The sequence below is a fragment of the Lissotriton vulgaris genome, chromosome 7 (genome assembly GCF_964263255.1).
Source record: "Lissotriton vulgaris chromosome 7, aLisVul1.2, whole genome shotgun sequence".
Lineage (NCBI taxonomy): Eukaryota > Metazoa > Chordata > Amphibia > Caudata > Salamandridae > Lissotriton > Lissotriton vulgaris.
In genome coordinates this window covers 391,078,749-391,093,902 of record NC_141695.1, presented here as the reverse complement: position 1 = coordinate 391,093,902, position 15,154 = coordinate 391,078,749, and the positions used below count along the sequence as shown (strand labels likewise).

Genomic DNA, 15,154 nt, shown 5'->3' with positions numbered 1-15,154 from the left:
CAAAAAATGAATTAAAAAAAACCAAGGCTGCCAGGCCCTGGTGGATGGGGTCCCCGGGGCCAAAAGTGGCCCAGGAAAGAGGGGCCACGCAGCCCACTCCCATCAAAAAAAAAAAGAAAAAAGTAACTGGCAACTCGTCGGAGGTCCCGCCCCTTCCCTGCATGACTCTGCAAACGCACCCCCTGGCACGTTCTAAGTTGGGGAATTAAGTACCCTTGAATACTGAGGGTCCCTGAGGGCCAACTAGCCCACCAGGTACCTTCATTAAGCGCCACACAACTGGATTGCAGAGAGGTGGTCCGCGGCCATGCCCCTTTTTACACCACTCTGCAAATGCGTCTCTTTGCGCACTGCTGTTGGGGCGATGAGGTCCTCTTGTGTCCTGAGGACCTCAGGACACAAGTGGACTTCATCCCCCAAGCAGCAGAGCGCCAGGAGCTGCGTTTGCAGAGTGGTGTAAAAAGGGAGTGTAGCCTCGGACCACCTCTCTGCAAACCAGCTATGTGGCACTTACTGGAGGTACCTGGTGGGCTAGTTGGCTCCCAGGGACCCTCAGTGTTCATTGAGACTTAATTTTCCAACTTATAACGCACCAGGGGGCTCATTTGCAGAGTGGTGGGGAAAGGCGGTGTGGCCTTTGTCCACCTCTCAGCAATCTCACTGTGTGGGGCTTACTGGAGGTAAGAGGTAGGCTAGTTGGCTCCTAAAGGACCCCCAGCAACGAAGGGGACCTCAATCACCAACCAAGAGCACACCAGGTAGCGCGTTTGCAGAGTGTTGTGCAAAGGGGGCATGGCCTGCTATGAGAACTTAGCAATCCTGCTGTGTGAGACTTACTGGAGGTAATAGGAGAGGTAGTTGACCCCCACGGTTGTCCTTGGTAGCCAACTAACCCTCTTGTTACCTACTGTAAGTCTCACACATTGGCATTTCTAAGACGTCTTCGGAAGACATGCCCCCCTTTCTCCACCACTCTGCAAACTTGCCTCCTGGCAGACTACCTGATGGGGGGTGAAGTCCAATTTACTCCTTAGGGACTGCGAGTGCCAATACATGGTCAGTGACATCACTGATGACATCTCAAATGACATCACTGATGACATCATCCACGTGATAATCTGATGCACCTCCTCATACCCTAATATAAACTTTGATACACCCACTCTAAATTACAGACTACCATTTTCAAAACTACATACCCTTTCACTGATCCTAGGTCTACACATACATCTACTCATTTACCCATACAGTCACTCATACATGCAGTCACTCACCAATACAACACTATCATACTCACACACCTAGTCAGTCATGCAAAGAATCAATCACACTCCCATTTACTCACCTATACAGTTATACACACACACCTCACTTATTCATACAGATAGTAACACATACTTACTCTCTTATATAATCACTGATACAAGCACACACTCATCCATACAGGCACTCTCAATATCACTCACTCTCACATACAGTCATTTATATAGACCAATACTCACATATACTGCCTTTCACATATGTAGTTACTCACACATGTACCACTGAGACATCCATTCACTCACCAACACACCCATAGACACACTCCCCCACCCATAAAGCCCATCATAGATGCACAATACCAAATTTAAATACAAATAGCAAACAAACAATAATAGAACTATATCAGCGACTTAGGCACAACAAGATAATACATACAGTTTTCTTTACAATCTAATAAACATTAAAAATACATTAAAATATACCAGCATATTGCCATTCAAACATAAATTGTCCAAAAACACATTTATCAAAGAAGATCACATTTAGAATTTCCACACCAACAGTTGTAAAGGATGTGTTGAGCTTTGGTGAGGTCAGCTATACTATTCCTGCTAACCGCAGGGTCAGATATGCTATTACCAACCCAAACTTAACAAAATTGGGGGAATTTGTTATTCTTGGTAGCGGTCAGTTCTACTATTCCCACTCCATTCTGAGCAACCATCAAAACAACCAAATATTTAAAAAAAATAATTGTAATAATTTAAATATTTCATAATAACATTAGCTAATTAAAAATAAGGTAATCACTTAAAAAAGCTATATATTCAAATACTATCCACTCTACTCCCCTAGAAACCCAACCACCTGCCAAATAAAAAAATTGGAAAAGTGTAACAACTCACAAACATTAGAATAAAAGTACTCATTATTTAAAACTAATACTTGACAAAGCAAATACAGAAAAATTGGCATATTTAAATTAACATAATTAATAATTCGATAACCCAATGTAATAAAAATAACAATAACAGCTTATTAAATATTATAATCTATATGTGATAATACACTCCACACTCAACTCCCAGACAATTCCAATAAATCACAAACAGCTCTAAAAAAAACGATTAAAATGTAACTCTTCAACTAAATAAAGTATCTTAACAAAATAATTATAAATACCTAACAATGAAATAATAACCTGGAACACTGAGACTAATAAAACATTAAAAAAAATCCAATACAATATTTTTTAAACACAAAATTAAATAAAACAATACTAAATACTTATTAGTAACAAAGTAAAAACCAACTGTTAATTTATGTTATTTATTCATATAGAGCGCTCAAATGCCCATACCAGAAAAAGACTCAGCAATGGGCACTAATAAGTGGAAAACAACCATGTTTTTTAAAGACTTCACGTAGAGCAAAAGGGTAGGTATCAGTTTAATTAAAAGTGGAAGTGCACTCCAAGCTTTTGTTGCATTCAGCAGAAAACCTATGCCACCCCAAGAAGCTCGCTTAAAGGTAGGCACCACCATTTAGGCAGTAGCTGAATGTAGAGATCTGGCTGGAACATACCAGGTAAAGTTTTTTTAATTGAAAGCAGGACCTTGATCATGCAGCGCTTTATAAGCAATGAACAGAGATTTTAAAAGTATCCTTTGCCTTACAGTTTCCTAATAGAACTTGACACAGAATGGTACTTAGGAATTTTCAAACATAACCTAACAGCCACATTCTGCAAAGTCTGGAGTTTATCGAGGACATACTGATGGACATTTAGATAAAGCCAATCGCTGTAATCAATCTTAGTTAACTCCAGAGAGGTACCGTTTGCTGAAGACTGACAGGAATAAATGGTGGATCTTCTCAGAGTATTATATGCTGCAGAAGTGACTGCATTAACCTGACCATGAAAGGAGAAATTATCATTAGTTAGAACTCCAAAGTTCTTGGCAGCTCTCACTGGTGTGGGAAGAGGACCTAGCGCAGATGGCCACCATACAGTGGACTAAAAAGATGACTGAGGACAAAAAAATCAAAATTCGGTGCTTCCTGAATTCAATTTCAGGCGATTCTTGGACATCCAGGAACTGACTGCCTTCATACAATTGTAGAAATGTGCCCCAGACCCAACTGCAATTTGAGTGTCATTCGCATAAGATGTTGAGGAAAAGCTAAAAGATCTTATCAGTTTTGCCAGAGGAGTAACATAGAGGTTAAATAATGGTGGACTAAGTGAGGACCCCTGAGGGACCAAGCAAGACAAACTGTACACACTAGACACAAACTCACCCAATCGAACTGTCTCTTTCCGGTCGCTCAGAAATGACTTCAGCAGATTCCATGCAGTGCCTGTTACTCCAATGTTATCTAGCTGATCCATCAGCAGCCCATGATTAACCGTATCAACGGCTGCCGATAGATCGAGCAAGATAAGTGATGCTCTACCCGCCCTGATCAAGAGAAAACGTAAGCTCCTTAGTCAAGTCAAGTCAAGTCAAAAGATTTATATAGCGCGCTACATACCCAGAGGGTCTCAAGGCGCTTGAAGAAGGGTGGGGAGTTACTTGTCGAATATCCAAGTTTTGAGTTGCTTTCTGAATGCTAGGTGGTTCTGAGTAAGACGAAGGTGAGTGGGAAGTGAGTTCCAAGTTTTAGCTGCTAGGTAGGAGAAGGATCTACCTCCCATGGTGGTTTTGTTGATGCGAGGTACAGTGGCAAGGGCTTGGTTGGAGGATCGTAGCTGGCGGGAGGGGGTGTAGAAGGATAGTCGTGTGTTGAGGCATTCGGGTCCGATTTCGTAGAGTGCTTTGTGTGCGTGGGTTAGGAGCCGGAAAGTGATCCTCTTATTGACGGGGAGCCAGTGGAGGTTTTTCAGGCGATCAGAGATGTGTTCTTTACGCGGGATGTCTAATATGAGCCTGGCTGAGGCGTTCTGGGTGCGTTGTAGTTTTTTCTGGAGTTTTGCGGTGGTGCCGGCGTAGAGGGTGTTTCCGTGGTCCAGTCGGCTCGTGACCAGAGCGTGGGTGACTGTTTTTCTAGTTTCGGTAGGGATCCAGCGAAATGTTTTTTTGAGCATGCGAAGAATGTTGAAGCAAGATGAAGAAACGGCATTGACTTGTCTGTTCATCGAGAGTGAGGAATCCAGGATGACGCCCAGGTTCCGTGCGTGGTCCGTCGGGATGGGTGCTTTTCCAAGGGCCTCTGGCCACCAAGAGTCGTCCCAGGCGGAGGGGGAGGTACCTAAGATGAGGACTTCTGTTTTGTCTGAGTTCAGTTTCAGACGGCTGTGCTTCATCCATTCGGCTACTTCTTTCATTCCTTCGTGTAGGTTGGTTTTGGCCGTGTTAGGGTCTCTGGTGAGTGATAGGATCAGTTGAGTGTCGTCGGTGTAGGAGATGATGTTGAGGTTATGTTGGTGTGCGATGGCCGCGAGGGGGCTCATGTAAACGTTGAAGAGGGTGGGACTGAGTGAGGACCCTTGAGGTACGCCGCAGATGACTTCAGTGGCCTCTGACTTGAATGGTGGAAGGCGGACTCTCTGGGTTCTTCCGGAGAGGAACGAGGTGATCCATTCCAGTGCTTTTCCTTGGATTCCGATGTTTTTGAGGCGCTGTAGAAGGGTGCTATGGCAGACTGTGTCGAAGGCTGCGGAGAGGTCGAGGAGGATGAGGGCGACTGTGTCTCCATTGTCCAGTAGAGTTCGAATGTCGTCTGTTGCTGCGATGAGGGCGGTTTCGGTGCTGTGCTTGGCTCGGAAGCCGGACTGTGAGGAGTCGAGGGATTTGTTGGTTTCGAGGAATGCGGCGAGCTGGTTGTTGACAGCTTTCTCAATGACTTTGGCCGGGAATGGAAGGAGTGAGATAGGGCGATAGTTTTTGAGTTCGGTGGGGTCAGCTGTGGGTTTCTTCAGGAGGGCGCTGAGTTCGGCATGTTTCCAGCTTTCCGGGAAGGTTGCGGAGTTGAGGGAGCAGTTGATGACGTCTCGGAGGTGCGGTGCAATAATGGAGTCTGCTTTGTTAAAGATGTGGTGAGGGCAAGGGTCTGTGGGGGATCCTGAGTGGATAGAGTTCATCAGACGGATGGTGTCCTCAGTGGAGATTGGCTTCCAGTCATTGAGGATGTTCAGGGGGGGTGGGGGTCCTGCAGGGGATTGGGTGGGTTGGTCTCCGGGTTGGTTGTCGAAGCTGTTGTGGATGTCTGCAATTTTGTTGTGGAAGAATGAGGCTACGGAGTGGCAGAGGGCTTGAGAGGGGGTGATGTCATTGGAGTTGGCTGAGGGGTTGGTAAATTCCTTGACGATGTTGAATAATTCCTTGCTGTTGTGGGCGTTGTTATCTAGACGGTCCTTGAAGGCTGCTTTCTTGGCATTTCGGATTAGTTGGTGGTGTATGCGGGTGGCGTTTTTGAAGGCGTCCTTGGTGCTGGTGGTTGGGTCTTTTTTCCAGGCCTTCTCGAGGGAGCGACAGAGTTTCTTGGATTTCTTAAGGTCATCGTTGAACCAGGAGGCCTTTTTGCTGCCTAGTTTGATTTGTCGTATTTTCAGTGGTGCTAGGATGTCGGCGCTGTTGGATAACCATTGGGTGAGGTTGGTGGCTGCTTGGTCGGGGTTTGAGGAGTGGGCGGGTCTCAGAACTGTGTCCCTCACAAAAGCCGAACTCAGTATCATCTAGGAGATTGTTAGGCTGAACATGAGTCGTAAGTTGTTTGTTCATCCCTATTTCGCTCAGTTTGGCCGGCAGGGGTAGGCATGAGCTTGGACAATAGCTTTTCAAATCAAGAGGTCAAGAGATTTTTTTGATAAGAGGCAAAACAGTAGTCTTTTTCCAGACAGACAGTAAAGAACCACAGAAACACATAAGCTTAAAGATGTCAGTCAAACTTACAGCAATAGTCTCATCTATCATAGTAGCAATACTCAGTGGACAGGGATCACATAGGGAGCCTGAATTTGATAACTTAATTGAACTAATTAACTTGTCTCTCAAGGGAGGAACAAATTGACTTAAGATGCTGTGCATAGCAACACATGAGGAATGATCCAGATGGGATGGCAGTGTAGAAAAACAATCTTCAACTTTCCTACGAAAAATATCTGCCACCATACTATAAAAAGATTGACTAAAACATTTGACCCATTAGGTGTATCAGCTGTCAATTTTTTGATGGAGGCAAATACTTATTTTGTGGAATTTGCAGCTGCAATGTGTCCCACGATAACCTGTAGATCAAAATATTTTAGCAACAATAGTAAAGACCAGCAATATTTGTGAAATCATATTAAGGTCGTACCACTAATATTGAACTGAAACTCACAAGTAGAGTTATGTGGCGTTACTAGCAATTCTGAACTGGTTGCACAAATGGAAAGGTAGTTGTATGAGTGATTGTGATATAATAAAGACAAGAGTTTGAAGATCACATTACTCCATCCAAATGATGAACTGAACCTAGCAATTGATTTTCAAGAGGTTAAACAAATTATTACCCTTTTCAGCAGAGCAAGCAGTGCTCGGTAAATGATGGAGGAGACTTATGTCGGTCAAATAAGATGCATGGTGTGTTTTTGTGATTTCTTTTAGAATTTATTGTCCCACTTTGAATTATTTTTTTGTTATTACCCTATGTCTCCTGTATCTTTTATACACACTTTATGTTTTCCCCTTTGTATAGCGTTCTGGCTTCACCCTGTGTTTCTACATCTTACTCATTGTACATTCGGTTCTATTGTTATGTTGTACAGCGGTATGATACCAAAATATTGGTCTTGTTCGAGCTATATAAACTTCATAAACAAATAATTACATTTAAAGGCCCAAATAAAAGAAAAAGTTAAAAAGCTGCACTTGCAATATTTTAGGGTGTGTACGATTCAGAGTAGCATCTTGGAAAGGGATTTACTCTGTCCAGTTTCTTAGGTGTGTCTTTGAAGCCAAATAAATCATGAGTCATTTTCTTTACACTATAACTGTAATTTTATGATTACATTATTACCAATATTGGTCAAACCCTGTTGTCTAAGCAAATGCTTTGCTCTTAGAACACTTAATACTGGAGTTCCATAATACCTCTATTTTGGTAACCGGTCATGCATCATGGCTCCAACGAAAAGCTCACTTAAAGCGGTCTACAAAGAATTCTACAGGATCAGTGCAGCTAGGCGGTAATTAAAGTTGTGATCTTTCCATATTGGACACAAGACAACCCACGTCAGAGTACTGCATGACAATACACCATATCTTCCCACTAAACTAGAGTGTCTGCCTCCCTCTAGTCAGGAGATATCAAAAAAACAGCACACCCTTTCCTGCATGTGGCTTTGGTGGCACAAGCTAAGATGTACCTTACACGGAACACAGATGGGCCTGGAACTGCTGTGCCCTATTCCACCTCTTGGGTAAACGAGAGGTATCAGACAAACGGAATCATTTTTCTTGTGCTCTATTCAAACCGATGTATTTTTCAACATGCAATTGTTTTTCTGCTCTTTTGCTCTACAATCTAATTGTAATTTTGTAACTGCTGGTTTGATGTTTTAATTTCCTTATGTAAAGCGCTCTTTTACACCCGGGTCTACTCAGCACTAGCGTTCTGCAGAGTCCGAGAACAATTGGCCGTTGCCCAGTGGAGCTGTCTTATGCAGCTATAGAGGAGTCTGGCTTTGGTTCAGCCCTCAGCCGTCACCTACCCTGCCGGACATCGGACATTGTTTTTAACGGTTCTTCACAGTCTTGTCTGTCTGTTTCTTTTTTGCTCTGACGGCTTTGTCTCCCCTGAAATACTTGACCCCTTCTGGTCTACCTGACTCTATCAGCCTTCCTTTCCCTGTTTACCTTTCCCCCTTTTCCTTCCATTCCTCATAAAACATGTTGTCTTGGTTATACTACGTGCTAATAACTTTTTGTTATTGTGCAATCTCATGTTCTTCTCATATGCCTATACTTGTAACTGTAACTGATGTAATTTCTTATGACTGTAACTGATGTAATTTTTGTAACCTGTAACTCACTGATCCTCATGTAAAGCACCCTGATACCTCAGGGTCTAGCTAGCGCTATATAAAACTTTTTTCAAAACAAATCAGACATCCTGTTGTACAGTTCATACTATATAAATATAATTGTCAGCTTAGACAACATAAATGTCAAAACCGGTTGAGAATGACTCCACGCACACCATAATGATATGTTAGCCCTTATCCTGTCTAGCTCATAGTGCCTCTTCTGGACCTTTAAACTCTACAAGGTACCGGAGACATGTGCAACCTCAAAACATGACAACTCTTAACTCCCCAAGGAAATCGTAGAAACAGATCAGTTTCTTTCATTAGTAACTCATGCATGCCCAAAGAGACACAAGAAATACTTGAATTGGCATTTCAATTCATCATTGAAGCATTATGATTCTTGTGTAAAATACGTGTGCTGCAATGATTAAAAGAAGAAACAGAACAGCATAATCAGCATTACTAGAATCATAAAAAAGTTGACAAATTCATATATTGTGCTGTTACACTGATTATAGGCATGCATTTATGGTTTAAATCTTTTTATTGAAGGGCATGCCAGAGTAATGTTCACATCATTATATTCATCAACATTGACACAGCTAGTAAAATAATTGGTAGCATTCAACCGTTAGAGGGAAGAGAAAGCAAGAAACAGCTCAACCAACGTAAGCAAAAGGTGAAAGAGGAGAGACAATGGAAACAAGAGAAACACATTCCCACCCCAAGCCCTCCCTCCTCCCAAACCCAAAGTCTGGATCACCTTTACTAAATGATTTAGACATAGTTGATTTACCTCATATGCATACATATCCACTCATGTCATGAGGGCAGCTTCTGGTCAACGTAAAAGGAGGGACAAATAAGGACCCCAGTGTGTCCCATAGTTGTCATCATAATTTGCTAGTGTCATGAATATTCTTTCCATGCCCATAATGAACTATAGCCTGTTAAGCCAACTTGTTGGCATGGGTAGTTGTGTTGAACTCCAGTGTGTTAGAATGTTCTGTGTCGCCGCTCCCAGCGCAAGGCCGATTTGTCTGCCACGTTCAGAATGAAAGAGATAGGTTAAGGGTTAGGTAGGCCTAGTAAAACATAAGCCGGGAATCTAGGTGTCTCTGTATCGAGATGGGCGTCTGTCTCGTCTCGTAATTGTGTCCAATATGGCAGGACTTTGGGCATTCCCATTGTATGTGTGTTAGAGTCCCTTGGTCGCCGCAGTTTTGCCAGCAACGATCGCTATGGTGCGGGTACATTAGATGTAGCCTGGTGGGTGTGAGGTACCAGTACGAGGTGATTTTAACTAATGTTTCTATGCTGGAGGTATTACTGGCAGTGTGTTGGGCTCTATGGTGCATGTCGCTCCATTCCTTCTCAGTTAGCTGCCTCCCTAATTCCGGCTCCCATTTATGTTGACCAGCGTTGCAAACATGTTTGTGAGTTGTATTAGGAACATGTAGATCTCCGAAATGAGAAGTTGTCTGTAGTGCAGAAAATGAACCAGTGTTCATATGCTGTGAGAAGTCTCTGTGTGAATGGTTTATTGCTAGGGTGTAGGAGCCAGTGGCGTAGTTGAGGGTAGTGCAATTGTTCTGATTTTGGTTGGTTAAAATCGACGCGCAGTTATTGGCACAGGACGCAACCACCTCAGATGCTTACTACTCAAAACTCCGACTTCATCTATCATATGTCCCATGACTCGACATTCAGTCCTTCTCCATTCAGTGCTTGCCTTGAAGTCTAGGCCAGGTGTGAAATCTGGGTTATCAAGTAGCGGGGTCAACAGTGAGGGGAAAAAGGTGAGTCAGTGTTTGGTGCTTGTTTGGTCCCATGCTTACTCGCGTGATTGGGGAAAGATAGAGGTTTTGGGGTCTATTTGGTTTCTTGAGGAAGGGGACCTTTCACGTACCTGCGTTTGCTCTGTCTTGGAAGGGCTAATTTTCTCTGACCCTGGTTGGTACCACTCCACTCTTATCTGTGTTGCTTGGTAGTACTTTTGGAGTTCAGGGATACCTAGGCATAAGAATACATTTATACTCCTACCTACTGCTAGCTAACATTAGGAGGTGCAAATCTGACAGAATGCGCTACGGTGATCTAATTTCCCAGTTACCTGTGGGCATGTTTCAACTAGGAGCTCAGCCTTGTGCAGAGTAGACCATCATCCTTCTCAGGAAGGTAAACAGGATTCAGCTGGTCTGGATTTCCTGCATGGGGCGACCTCAGCAGTGACAGCGGAATACTACTCTGTCTAACGAAAGGATTGGTGTTGTTTATATAATAAACCTCACACGTGCTACCATACTGGAGTTCCAGTCAGGCCATCATTATTGATTCTACAATTGCAGGGTTGTCCCCAGCGGACAACAACAAACATCAACACTTTCTGCAGTGAACTTAGGCCTGGTACAGAATGTTCAAGGCCCTGATGCTTAAGAAGAAGTGTAAATGTAAGCAAAGCCATTTCAGAGATCCTATATGTGCGCGTATGAAGATGTGTGTCGAGTCAATGTTTATTGTTTAGGAAAGATGTCAACTTTAAGCGGAACATGTCAAATGGTGGTGTTCCTCTCCCAAGGCCTATGTAACCATATAACAATACTGCATAGAATGAGAAGAGAGAGTTCATCTTATTCAGGAAACCTCAGTCCAGGGTGTTTTTATGTTTTTGATGCTGGAGAAGGGTGCCATATGTGCTGACTGGGCATGACTGGAAATGTCATGTGTATAGTATAGCCGAAGGTTATTTTCATATTCTGTCTAATGCTACGGATTTCTCTGGAAACAGAAAATGTGCCCATGGTAGGCAATAGGTTTTGAGTTAGTTTTGTCATTTCCTAAGCGCTTTGATGAGGAATGAATGCACATGTACATGTTCTGTATTTTGAAATGGCAGGAAGAATAGGAATTCAGAGAACTGCCTAGAAGAGTTTTAACCCCTTTTAGAGCTAAATCTGATTGTTGAGGTGCATTTATACTTGTTATAAACCTGCCCACACCTACTTAGAAACCTGTGACATGATCCAAACACCCATTTTTACCATTCTAAAGCATACATTTCAAAAGAACTGTAGCAGCAGTTTTCACCTTCAAATAAATACCAACACGTATGTGCTACTTACATCTTGCACAAAAAGCACCAATTAAAATTATCGTTTATAAACACACAATCTACTGGGAATGGGCATGCTACTCTTATTTTAGCCTACAAGGTGCAGGTGCCTTGTCCGTTCTAGCTTAACCTAGCTACAAAAAGTGGCCAATACTTTAATGAGGTAAACCTAAGTTAAGAAATTAATTAATTGGTGGAATGACTAACGTTCCTCTTCATTCAGTATTTAGCTCAAAATATACAACAATCAGCATGCATTATCTAGAAGTTTTTATTGCTAATAGTTTTACAGATGAAATATTCAGTCTGAAATAACTACTAAGCAGTTCTGTGAATATATAATTAAGACAGGTGACCAGGAAAAAGCTGGAATGTTTTAAGGCTGTATAGAAAAAGTCCAGTCCCTTACTAGAAGGTAGGAAAAAATACATACATAAGGTAAACTGCACCTAACAGTTGGATAGACGACACCACAAACAGCTGCTCACTCGCGGTGTACAAGGTACGAGTACAGTTATCATTAGTGCATGGATTCGAATGGATATTGCGTTTAAAAAGGCTATATATGCCATACAACATAATGCAATGCAAATACCGGGCATGTGGATGGTTCTCATCCTCCATAGCTATTGTAAAGATTTACATCCTAAGAAGATGGGACTCTCCAATGGCTCCGATGGATGAGGACAGCATACAAAATATTGATCATGGTGGGTCATGAACAGCTGATCTACAGGATTAATGATCAAGGATATATCTTTTAAGAGCTTTAAGGGGTCACTTCCTGTCGCCACCATTTTGCAAGTACTATTCAGTGACGTAACAAAGGCCCTTGCAGCACCCCCCAAGCTTACCCATACTAGAGGGGGCCCCCTAAGACGCTACTGATTTGAGTTTTTGGGGCCCACTCGGCATATCTCACAGGGGCCCCCCCTCATGTGTTGTTACACCACTGAAACTAATGACGATAGAGTGGTAATTGCATTGTAGTCCACTTGCATATTCAATAACAGACTGACCTTGGCAAACCCAACCCTTTTAGTGGACTACTATGCAGTTGACCACATTCCCTCGTGCCGTGCTTGCTCTGCCTTGATACCTACTCACCAGTGAATCCTCCCCTTCACTATTCATATATGTTGATAATTGAAATTGATACTGCTGAAAACTCTTGCCCATAGTCTATCCATTTCCTACTGTTGCCCTGTTTGCACTATATGTTTTCAAACTCCTGACAGCCCTCTTCTTGTATGCCAACCCACTTTTATTTTGTAATTTTTTTTTTAGGTGCCATTTTTTTCACTTACTTGATATTTATGATATGGTTAATTAGCCAATGTAATTTCAGTAAGGACCCCCGACTGAAAGAGTGAAGTCAGAAACACAACTTCCTTAGGGTGACTACATTGCTCCTCTAATGTCCATCTCACATTTCTTTGGCTCATAAGTCTCCCCCATACTTCCATGCCATTATTTCCCAGCACTTTCATTATGGTCTCTACCTTGACTATTTGGCACACTATTTTGATTTGATGATGTAATTGTACATATTTTGTATACTTGTACAGGACCCTGCCATGGTAGAGAGAGCCTTCATCTAATGCTGCTTATGTTACATTAAAGTTTAAAGTACTGTGATGTTCCGGCTGTCTATAAAAAGAACTGCTTATGCAAATAATTATTCAGAAAAAATACATTTTAAGTGAAAAGGATATTGACCTTGTTGTGGTGTATACTTACCAGCCATTTCCAATCCAAGCTTAAAGACGTAGCTCAGAGACACTGTCAAATGAAATGGAAATCTACCGGTACTAGTTTGTCTGTACAGCATTCGATTTTTATGGACCTATTTAGAGTTTGGTAGATAATATGCTACATCAAAATGTGACAAACATCTTGTCTGCCACATTGCTAGTTTCAAAGGTTATCATGCGCTTGTAATATGGCGGACGAAACATCTTACACATTTCTGATGAAGTATCCTGCTTCCCAAACTTTAAACAAAGCATTTCGTTTTTTGATATCTTTAGGCTTTCATTTACTAAAGTTTGCACAGACATTTGCACCATGCAAAGGAATTTAGTGCTTCGAGCAAGGATCTTTAAAATTATAAGTTAGTTATGAACCCGCCCCACTATCATTCTTAATAAACAAGGGTCTAAATCCAATGCTCTTGACACCTGCTCCCTGGAATGGAAAAACTTGCAAATAAAATAGTTTACTCATCAGCTGCTCAGTCAAACAATCTATATGGGTTGATCACTGCTGAAGTTAATAGCCTGTGTGTCATGTTTTTACAGCCTCACATTTATGACAACATTCATACCTATATTAATCAAACAATCTTATATAAGAAAAACATTTGCAGATAGATAACTGAATACTAAAGTCCCAGACTACCTCTTTTACAGTAACTGATCATACATAGACTATAACTAAATTAAATTTTTACTTATTGGCTAGACTATTATTAAAGACCTCTTGAGTTACCTTTCTCTTCATCAACACAATTCAGTTATTGTGGCTATCATGTATTTAGGCTACAATCACACATGAAAAAAATGACTTGTATTCCAAACTGCTAGAATTTTGTGAAAGGGGAGACATTTCAAAATTATATTCCATTTAAATTATAGAAGAAATACTTAATAACAATGTTATTGATGATGATGACGACTATGATGATAATAAATATTAGCAAATAATGATAATAATAATAATAATAGTAATATTAATACAATCATGAAAGTAACTTGTTTTATATAGCACCTCATCCCACACTTCTGCCATTTCTAAGTAGCATAAATATCACATGTTAATGTTACCCAATGTAATGATACTTGTCTCGAAGAGATGTGATAGTAGTATGAGAGGCTGTATTCCCAAGTTACAGTGTGAAAAGCAGACACATATAGCTCTAATTAGTGTTTTAATCAGTAGTACGTAAAATAAGGCAAGATCTGATTACACACATCACAAGGGTCTCCTGGTCATTCCTGTCTCTATTGGAGGAGAATAGACGCCTCTTTTCTAGTGTGACAATAGATGCATGAATTTCCATGATTTGTATGCCTGTTAGAGCAAAAAACTAAATCTTAGCTGCATGCGATTGGTAAATAACATTCAAGTTTTCAAGAATCACAAATTGAACTAAAGCCACATGGTAAAGAATGGCTTATATAATCAACTGTGCAGTGCAAAGAGACTTTCATGTTCTCAGATATAAGTAAACCCTCTCTAAGTAATCCTAAAAAGAGTCAATACTTCGTATTTCATAACGGTATTCTCTTTCACGCAGTTCCTCTTACCATACTCCCACCGTACTTGTGATTGGGTGGTAACAGACCCATCCACCCCCTCTCGCATCCCCGCTTCATTTAGAGTCTGGTGGCTTTCATGATGGTGAAGTTGCCATTCCAATAGTACAGTGACGAGATCTTCACATTCTCTGTTGGGGTCTTAGTCAGATTTATCTATCCAATCAGTGTGTGGTATTTGTAGAGATGAATTCATTCCGTTGCTCAATGTATAGGTATTTTCTCACACCTTTAAACAATCAACAACTCTTGGGTAAAAATCCTTTATCACCCTGTATGAAATGGTCATGCGCACAAATGATCTTGAAGCTCTAGGAATAATTGGTAAATTGGGATGCGATGTGTTGGAGTAATTAATGTGTAAGTTGAAAACTTAAAACTGCTTGATAAATGGGGAAATCACATAGAAACTGACGTGACTTGTTCTTAACAAGTCGTTTGTTGACA

At 41.5% G+C, this 15,154-nt stretch overlaps 1 protein-coding gene across 1 annotated transcript in view; it reads left to right on the top strand.

Annotated features, from left to right (window-relative positions):
* Positions 1–15,154, top strand: part of LMTK3 (lemur tail kinase 3) — a 206,341-nt gene that overhangs the window by 22,223 nt on the left and 168,964 nt on the right. The gene's annotated exons all lie outside the window — the stretch shown is intronic.